We start from the raw sequence: 10,909 nt of genomic DNA, 5'->3' as shown, positions 1-10,909 counted from the left end.
AGACACAGTGACACACGCCTGTAATCCCAGCACATTTAGAAGGCAGAGGCAAGAGGATTGCCTGAGTTCAGGGGTTCGAGACAGGCTTGAGCAACATGGTGAGAGTTCGTCTCTACAATAAATTTTTAAAAATTTTTTTTAATTAGGTGGGTGCATGCCTGTGGTTCCAGCTACTTGGAAGGCTGAGGCAGAAGGATCACCTGAACCCAGTAGACCGAGGCTGCGGTGGCTGTGAGCGTGCCACTACACTCCAGCCTGGGCAACAGAGCAAGACTCCGACTCAAAAATAAATAAATAGACCAGGCTTGGTGGCTCAGCAGGTAATCCCAGCACTTTAGGAGGCCGAGGCGAGTGGATTGCCTGAGCCCATGGGTTCAAGATCAGCTTGGGAAACTTGGCGAGAGCTTGTCTCTACAATAAATTAAAAAAATTAGCCGGGCGTGATAGCCCACAAGACCAAGACTTGGCGAGATCAAGTCTCTACAATAAATTTTTAAAAATTAGCCGGGCGTGGTAGCCCACACTTGTAGTTCCAGCTACTTGGAAGGCTGAGGTGGACAGATTGCCAGAGCCCACCAGGTCGACGCTGGGACGACCATGAGTGTACCACTGCACTCCAGCCTAGGCGACGGAGTGAGACTCCAACTCAATAAATAAACAAATAAATGAATAAGCAAATAAACAAACAGCTATCCCAGGGCTAAATTCCAGTGCTCAAATTGTTATTGATAAAAATTGATATTACCAACTTGTTCTTCAGAAAGATTGTATTAATGTAATTAGTAGTTAGTAAATATTAATGTAGTAATTAATAATCCTAATTCGGAATTAGTAGATACTAATTTAAATTCCTACTAGCTACAAACAGTATTTATTTCCTCACTCACTCATCAACACTGACTATTTTCAAACCTGTAAATATTTGTCACTCTGGGCCAGGCGTGGAGGCTCATTCTTGTAATCCCAACACTTAGGGAGGCCAAGACAAGAGGATTATTTGAGCCCAAAAGTTCGAGACCAGCCAAGTCAACATAGCAAAAAAATAAAAAAAATTAGCCAAGTGTGGTGGCACATGATTGTAGTCCCAGTTACTTGGGAGGCTGAGGCGGAAGGATCACGTGAGCCCAAGAGGTCAAGGCTGCGGTGAGCTATGATCACGCCTCTGCACTCCAGCCTGGGTGACAGAGAGAGACCCCCAACTCAAAAAAAAAAATTGCCACTCTAATAAATGATAAGAAGTCCCTCACTGCTTTGATCTACAATTCTCATTTTGAGTTAAGATGAGCAACTTTTCAATATGCATACTGCTGTTTGGATTTCTTTTTCTGTGAATCTACCTATTCAGGTCCTCTATCCATTTTTCTGTTGGGCTGTTTCTATTTTTCTCACTGATTTGTACATTTTTCTGGCAGAACATCCACAAATATTTTCCTTGTCCACACATATGTATTGAAAGTCTCATAATTCAACATTTAAATTTTCCGGCCACGAATGTCACTTTGTCTTTCCAATCAGATTGCAAATTCTTTGAAGACCAGGACCAAGAACCTACTCCAGTCCTGAGTCGCATGGTAAATACCGGTTGAACTTTCCTGTCCTTCATCTTGGGCACCCGACATGGACTTGGACCCTCTGGGGAGGAATTGCATCTTCCGTGGTTACAGAAGAAAATGAGATTTGTCTTCCGGGGTCACACCTTCCATCGATCTAGTCGAGCTTCCTCTCTGACAGCAGCAACAAAAAACGTGTTGAAGAGAATCCAATTACCCTCTTTGACTTCCACTTCAAAAGGTTAGGGATTTATCCTATGTTTCACCATTTGAGATCTATCTTCCATCAATTCATCGAGGCCCTTCCTGAATCTACTTACGTTTCAGCATACAGCCCCACTGCGGGCACTACAGGTAATGAGTTCTTTTGTTTATAAGGCAATATATCAACTTCTGAGTCACGAGAGCAGTTCTATATGAGGAGTATGTAGAATTCTTCCCAATTCATCCTGTTATAACACCCAGGAATAACAAGTGCAAAATGGGGTTAAAATAGTAACGCTACATTCCCTTTAATAGTTCCAAAGCATTTTCAAACTTTTCTCTGAGCTTTTTTATCGTGCACGACTACATACAAAAAGACTAAATAAATAACTAAATATACAGTTTAATGAATAATTTTAAAGGAAGCCCAGCATGGTGGCTTATCCTCATTATCCCAGCACTCTGAGGGACCGAGGCGAGAGGATTGCTTGAGTCCAGGCATTTGAGACCAGCCTGGGCAACATAGTAAGACCTCATCTCTACAAAACAATCAAAAAATTAGCCAGACGTGGTGGTGCGCACCTGTAATGCCAGCTACTCGGGAGACTGAGGCAGAAGGATTGCCTAAGTCCAAGAGGGTCAAGGCTGTGGTAAGTTGTGATCGTGCCCCTGCACTCCTACCTGGGCAACAATGGGAGACTCTAACTCAAATGGTAATAATAGTAACAATAATAACTTTAAAAGGAACAGCTATGAACACACATCAGATGAAGGAAAAACACTGCCAAGGTCCCCACACCCCCGTATATCCCTTCCCCCACAGAGGGAGAATAAACGTGATCTTGACTTTTGGGATAACCTTTCTTAGATTTATATGTGTTTTACCCTCTATCATAAACTCCTCTAACTTCTATACTTTAGTTTGAGCTAGCCTTGAACGTTCTGTAAATGAATCGCTACTGTCTGTTTTTTGTTTCATGTATCTTTCTCTCCACATTAAGTTTTTAGGATTCACCTATACTTGCTGAGAATCGTTCTACTTCTTTCATTTTCTTTCTATCGTGGTCATCCACGATATTACAGTACTACAATTTACACGTTCTCCTGATGATGGGTGGTTGAGTTGTTTCCATGGTGGCGTTATTGCGAGCAGTGCTGCTATTCTTGTGAATGTGTCCTGCTGCACGTGTGAACAAGTTTCCCCCGGGGATTTGTTCAGGAGGGAAATCGCTGAGTCACAGAGATGCGTATCCTCAACTACGGGGCACTGCCAAACATCTCTCCAAAGTGGTTATGCCACTTGCATTTCCACTAACAGGGCTTGAGGGTTCCTACTGCTCTTATTTTTCTTTTCTTTTCTTTTCTTTTTAATACAGAGAGTCCTGTATCATGCTCTCCTGATTGAGGTAGAATTCACATAACATATAACACACGACTCACTCTTTCAAAGTATACAGATCAATGGTTTTTAGGATATTCACAGAGTATACTTTTAGGATCATGTTTTAGAATACATTTTATTTATTTATTTATGCATTCATTCATTCATTCATTTATTCTGAGTTGGAGTCTCACTCTGTCACCCAGGCTGGAGTGCAGTGGCCGCTCCCGGCCACCGCAGCCTCGACCTGTTGGGCTCTGGTGATCCTTCTACCTCAGCCTTCCAAGCAGCTGGAACTATAGGCGTGCACCCCCATGCTTGGCTGATCTTTTTATTTATTGTAGAGATGAGGTCTCGCCAAGTTGCACAGGCTGGTCTTGAATCCATGGGCTCAGGCAAGCCTCTCACCTCGGCCTCCCCAAATGCTGGGATTATAGGCGTGAGCCACTGCACTGGCCTAATTTTGTTTTTTGCTTTTTTTTTTATGTCACTGTGCTGACTTCCAGTGCAGTATTCAATAGAGTGGTGGCATTATCTTGTCTCCTGTCTCAAAGAGAAAATGAAGCCACACAATGAGTGCATCTCTTGTTGGAACTTTGCATGTTTTGTTCTATGGTATTTTATTTTATAGCTGTCTTTTATATGACTTCCTTAAAGCCCCCTTCTATTGCTATTTGACTATGAATTTGAAACATGGATGGACACTGAATTTCATCAAATACTTTTTCTGCATCATTCAAAATGAGGACCACAAGCTTTTTCTCCTTTAAATCTATCAGTGTGGTGATCTACATTAAATGTTTTTCTAATGTTAAGCCAACCCTAGTTTCCCAGAATAAACCAACTTGGTGATGATATATTATTCTTTTTACATATTGCTGGATTGTATTGGCTAATATCTTGTCTAGAATCTGTGCGAGATTGGCCTATAATTTTATTTTCTCATGCTATCTTTGTCAGAGTTTGTCATCAAGGTTTTGACAGCTCAGAAATGAGTGAGAATGGCATCTCTTTTTTCTATTTTCTAAAAAGTTTGTGTAAGATTGGAATTGCTTGTTTCATGAATATTGGGTTGAACTTTCCAAAGAAGCCATCTGGGCCTGAAATTTTGTTTGTGGGAAGATTTTTAATTACTAATTCAATTTTTACGATGATTATAAGATTTTCAGATTTGCCTTCCTTCCAGAGTCAGCTTTCATCTTAAGCAAACTTACTGAGGCTTCATTTATGTACCATAAACTTTACTCACTTTGCATATATACAATTCAATAATTTTTTGGTACATTCACTGAGTTGTACGATCGCAACATAATTCTGTTTTTTGTTTTGTTTTGTTTTGTTTTTGTTGTATTTCAGTTGGAGTCTCACTTCATCACCCAGACTGGAGTGCAGTGGTCGCTCCCAGCCCCCACAGCCTCGACCTGCTGGGCTCCGGCGATCCTTCCGCCTCAGCCTTCCGAGTAGCTGGAACTACAGGTGCGCGTGACCACACCCGGCTCATTTTGATTTATTGTAGAGATGAGGTCTCGCCAAGTTACCCAGGCGGGTCTCGAACCCGTGGGCTCAGGCAATCCACTCACCTCAGCCTCCCAAGGTGCGGGATGACAGGCTGAGCCACTGAGCCCGGCTCATAATTCTGTTTTACAACCCAGATTTAATTTTATTTCTTCCAGGAATTTTCCCATTTCACCTGAACCTGTTGGCAGGAAGTTGTTCATAATAACTTATCATTTTGTGAAAGTTTACAATCTCTAAGTTATGTCCCCTTTTCACTCCTTAAATTTTTGCACCATTTTTTTCCACGACCGGTCTCACCAAAAGCTTGTCATATTTATTAATCTTTTGTGATGAAACAATTTCTGGCTGCATTAAACCTCTCTACTGTGACTTTGTTTGAGATTCCATTAATTTCTCCTATCATAATTGTTCCTTCTTTTCACTCTCTGTAGTTTTTTTTTATTGCTGTTTTCTACTTAGTTGAGATGAATGTTTAGCTCATTATTTTCAGCACTTTTACTATTATATCCATTAAGGGTTATAAATTTCCCATTAAGTACTGTTTTAACTGCAACAAGAAATTTTCAAATATATGCTTTATTATTGTTCAGTTCAAAGTATTTTTAGGTTTTATTATTATTTCTACTTGGATTCAATATTGGGAGGTATATTTCTTAATTTCTAAATTACAGAGATTGTTTTGTTATATTTTTATTGTTTCTAGTTTAATTTTAGTTTATTCAAAAAATAAACAAACATTATATGATTTCTTTCTTTCTTTTTTTTTTTTTTTTTTTGAGTCACAGTCTCACTCTGTCACCCAGGCTGGAGGGCAGTGGCATGCTCACAGTCACCACAGCCTTGACCTGCTGGTCTCAGGTGATCCTTCTGCCACTGCCTTCCGAGTACCTGGAACCACAGGCATGTGTCACCATGCCCGCCAGTTTTTTTTTTTTTTTCTTTTTTTTGAGTTGGAGTCTCACTCTGTCACCCGGGCTAGAGTGCAGTGGCACTTTCATGGCCACCACAGCCTCGACCTGCTGGGTTCAGGCAATCTTTCCTCCTCAGCCTTCCAAGTAGCTGGTACACAGGCATGTGCCACCACACCCGGCTGACTTTTGTATTTATTGCAGAGACAAGTTCTAGCCATGTTGCCCAGTCTTGTCTCAACCTCCTGGACTCAGATATCCTCTCACCTTGGCCTCCCAAAGTGCTGGGATGACAGGCGTGAGCCACCACACTTGGCTGTATGATTTCAGAACTTCGTTTATATTTTACTTGCAGCCCAGAATATAGTCAATTTTTTAAAATACATGTGCACTCAAAGGAATTTTATTCTGAAATTAGCAATGTTCTAAATATTTACATTAGTTCCTTTTTGTTAACCATGATGTCCATGTTCTACATCATGAGTGATTCTTTTGCTGTTATTTCTGTCAATTATTGAGAAATATGAGTCAGGTTATTTTATTTTTCCAGGATAATTGTAGACTTGTTTATTTCTGCTGCGATCTTGTCAAATTACCTTTTATTATTTCTTGAGGCCAGTTATTAGGTAAATATGAGTTTAGGAATCGGTAACTCTGATGAATTGTCATTTTATCATGTCAAAGTGATCCGCTCTTTGTCTAGTATTGCTTTTTGCCTTAATCTCTTTCTTATTTTATTTATCTTATTTTACGAATAGTGAAATTCACAGTTCTATGAGTTTTACCAAATCCATGGAGTTGTGAACCATCACCACAATCAAAATACAGAAAAGTTCCATCATTCCAAAATCTTTTTCATGCTACCTCTTTGTAGACAACCCCTTCTTCCTGCCACGAATCTCTGGCAACTGCTGATTCCATCACTATAGTTTTGCCTTTTCCAGAATAGAATGTAAAGAAAAACATGAAGTATACAACTTTTGAGTCTAGCTTCTTTTACTTATCATAATACTTTGGACTTTGGTTACACATATCAATCATTTGTTCTTTTTGCTGCTGGGTAGTTTTTTACCATATAAATGTAGCAAGATTTTCTTGCCTATTCACCACTTGAAGGACCTTTAGTTCAGGGGTCCCTAGTCCCCAGGCCATGGTCTGGTACCAATCTGTGATCTGTTAGGAACCAGGCCACACAGCAAGAGGTGAGCGGTGGGCAGTGGAACTTTGGTGTCAGATCAGTGGCGGCATTAGATTCTCATAGGGGTGTGAATCCTATTGTGAATTTTGCCTTCAAGGGATCTAAGTTGCTCCCTATGAGAAAATCCAATGCCTGGTGATTCCCACCCTCCCATCCCCCCAACCCTCAGTCCATGGAAAAATTGTCTTCCATGAAACCAGTCCCTGATGCCAAAAAGGTTGGGGACCACCACCTTAAGTTATGTCTAGTTTTTGGTGACTAGAAATAAAGCTGTTATAAATATTCACAGACAGGTGTTCTTAAGACAAAAGTTTTTATTCTCGCTCGGCATGTTGGCTCACACCTGTAATCCCAGCACTCTGGGAAGCAGAGGCGAGAGGATTATCTGAGTTCAGGGATTCGAGACCAACCTGGGCAACTTGGCGAGACTACATCTCTATGATAAATAAATAAATAAAAACTTACCCAGGCATGGTGGCACGCGCCTGTGTTTCCAGCTACTTGGAAGGCTGAGGCGTGGTGGCACCACACCTGTGAAGACTGCGGCGGCTGTGAGCATTCCACTGCCCTCCAGCTTGAGTGACAGAGTGAGACTCCTACTGAAAAAAGAAAGTTTTTATTCTCCAGGAGTGGGATTGCTGGGTGATGGTAAGTGCATGTTTAACTTTATTAGAAGCTGCCAGCTGTTTTCCAAAGTGACTGTCCCATTCTGCATTCCAACCGGCAACGAACGCGTGAGTTTCCTTACATTGTGTGAGCTCTGGGTATTATCAGGTTTTTTGTTTTAGCCGTTCTATTAGGTATGTATGTAGTAGTATTTCATTGGGCTTTTTTTTTTTGAGTCGGAGTCTCACTCCGTATGTTGCCCAGGCTGGAGTGCAGTGGCAAGTTCATGGCCACCCCAGAGTCGAGTTGTTGAGCTCCAGTAATCCTACCTCAGCCTTCCAAGTAGCCAGAACTACAGGCGCGCGCTACCACGCCCAGCTAATTTTTGATTTATTGTAGAGATGAGGTCTCTCCAAGTTGCCCAGGCGGGTCTCCGAACCCGCGGGCTCAGGCAATCCACTCACCTCAGCCTCCCAAAGAGCTGGGATTACGGACTGAGCCACCAAGCCCAGTCAATTTTTTATTTTTTATATGAATTTTTCACACATATGTAAATATGCAATCTGTTATTTCATCAGTATCACACTGTCTTAATTACTATGGCTTTGTAGTGGTTTTTAAAATCAGGTAGTGAACCTTCAACTTTTTCCCCTTTTTCAAAATTGTTTTGGCTATTTTAGTTCCTTTGCCTTTCTATAGAAATTTTAATTCATCCTTGGGAACCGGTAATCCCAAGGATGAGGTGGGAGGATCCCTTGAGGCCTGGAGTTTGGGACCAACCTGGGCAACATAGCAAGACCCCATCTCTGCCCCCCAAAAATCTTCAAAACTAGCCAGGCAGGGTGCACTGCACTCCAGCCTAGATAGCAGAGTAAGACCATGTCTCTTTTTTAAAAAATTATATTTGGCCGGGCGCAGTGGCTCAGCCTGTCATCCCAGCACTCTGGGAGGCCGAGGCGAGAGGATTGCCTGAGCCTGCAGGTTCAAGACCAGCCCGGACAATTTGACAAGACCTCGTCTCTACAATAAATCAAAAATTAGCCGGGCGTGGTAGCGCCAGCCTGTAGTTCCAGCTACTTGGAAGGCTGAGGCAGAAGGATCACCTGGGTGACAGAGTGAGACTCCAACTCAAAAAAAAAGAAAGAAAGAAAGAAAGAAATACAGGGAAAAGTAGCCTGACTTAGCCAGGTGGGACCGACATAACCGGAAGGATCCTTAAAAGTATCGGAAGAAAAGAGTAGGTCAGAGTGATCCAATCCGCGAAGGACTTGGCCCAATATTGCCGCTTTTGAAGTTGAAGGAAGAGGGCCATGAGCCAAGGAATGCAGGCAAGTTCTGGAAGCTTCTAGAAGCAAGAAAAGGCAAGCAGACGGGTTCTTGTCGAAAGCCTGCAGACAGAAAGCAGCCCTGAAAACATCTTGATTTCAGCCATGTGAGACCTCGTTTCATATAATCCAGTAAGTGTGTGACAATTTGTTACAACAGAAACAGAAAGTTTTACTCATACTTTCACTATTTTATGCTTACAAACGTCTGTTTTATTAAACAGCATGTGATTTCACTTTCTATTTTTTTCTCACTGTCTGAGGTTCTCTGTTTACTGGAGCATGCAGTCCATTTATATTTAACGCAATTGCTAATAAGTTCGGTTTAAATCTAGCATCGTCATTTTTGTCGCCGTTGTTGTTGTTTCTTTTAGAGACAGGGCCTCACTCTGTCACCCAGGCTGGAGTGCAGTGGTGTCGTCATAGCTCACTGCAGCCTCCAACTCCTAAGCTCAAGTGATCCTCCTGCCTCAGCCTCTCAAGTAGCTGAGATTACGGACACGTTCCACCATGCCTGGATTCTTTTTTTTTTTAATAGAAACTGGGTCTGCCTATGTTGTTCAAGCTAGCCTTGAACTCCTGGCCTCAAGCAAATCTAGCATCTTATTTTGTGAGGGTTTTTTGGGGGGAGTTGAGTTGGAGTCTCACTCTGTCTCCCAGACTGGAGTGCAGTGGCACGCTCATGGCCACCCCAGCGTCCACCTGCTGGGCTCCGGCGATCCTTCCACCTCAGCCTTCCAAGTAGCCAAAACTACAGGCGTGCACTACCACACCCGGCTAATTTTTGATTTGTTGTAGAGACAAGGTCTTGCCAAGTTGCCCAGGTGGGTCTCGAACCCGCGAACTCAGGCAATCCTCTCGCCTTGGCTTCCCAAAGTGCTGGGATGACAGGCTGAGCCACCGAGCCCAGTCATATTTCGTGCTTTTAATTGCCATATCTGTTCTCTGGTTCTTTTTCTCCACTTCCTTCCCTCGTGATTATATTTTATTATTCCGGTTTTCCCACTTGTGGTTTATAAGTTATAGACTCTGTTTCTGTTATTTTACTGCATGGCCAGAAATTAAAACATGCATAATTAACATTTCAGATTATAAAGTTAGCAAATATTTTTGCCCTTTCCTAGGATAATTAAAAATCTTTAGGACGCTTACATTCTATTTGCCCCAGTGCAGCATGTTTGCTATTATTGTCATGTATTTTATTTTTTTTAGTCAGAGTCTCCTCTGTTGCCCAGGTTGGAGTGCAGCGGTATGCTCACAGTCACCCCGATGATGACCTGCAGGGTTCAGGCGATCCTTCCGCCTCAGCCTTCCAAGTAGCTGGAACTACAGGCATGTGCCACCACACCTGGCTAATTTTTTTATTCATTGTAGAAGCCAGGTTTCACCAAGTTGCCCAGGCTCTTCTCAAACTCGGGCAATCCTCTCGAATCTGTCTCCCAAAGTGCTTGGATTACAGATATGAGCCACCATGCCTGACCTCCATCTTAAGCCTCATAAGGCATTATTTTATCTCATCAGTGTTAATTTAGATTTTATCTAGATATTTACCACTTTTTTCATTATTCTTGTATTTCATTTTGCATCACATTATTTCTGTTTGAAATATATTCTTAGCTGGGTGCAGTGGCTCACACCTGTAATCCCAACACTTTGGGAGGCGGAGGTGAGAGAATTGCCGGAGCCTACCAGTTAAAGACCAGGCTGGGCAACTTGGAAAGACCTCGTCTCTATAATAAATCCAAAAATTAGCCGGGTGTGGTTGTGCATGCCCGTGGTTCTGGCTACCTGGTAGACTGAGGCAGAAGGATTGCCTGAGCCCAGCAGGTCAAAGTTACGGTGCCATGAGTATGCCACTGCACTCCAGCCTGGGTGACAGAGTGAGACTCTGACTCAAAAAAAAATATCGTGTTGCACATCAATTGATAACTAATCCATACCTACAATGTGGCAATTGGATATTTGACAGGTCTGAGATCACACTGTCTTTTGGGGTGCAATTATGCACTAATAGGTAACCAAATCCTCAGGCGAGATACCCTTGAATAGAAATGTCAGGTCATTGTCTTACAAGACTCTGGTGTGGCCACATGCTCTTTGAGCCATGGCCATTGCCCTGATTCCTGGTTTCGGCCTTCTTCCCTACCTTGGGGAGGTGAATCTTCTCTCTCTCTTCTCACTAATTTATGTTCCTTTTTTTTTTTTTTTTTTTTTGAGTT

Source organism: Carlito syrichta, unplaced genomic scaffold, assembly GCF_000164805.1.
Source record: "Carlito syrichta isolate Samal-C Ts95f unplaced genomic scaffold, Tarsius_syrichta-2.0.1 Scaffold270753, whole genome shotgun sequence".
Taxonomy (NCBI): domain Eukaryota; kingdom Metazoa; phylum Chordata; class Mammalia; order Primates; family Tarsiidae; genus Carlito; species Carlito syrichta.
The sequence above is the reverse complement of the archived record's forward strand: the minus strand, read 5'-3'. Positions refer to the sequence as shown.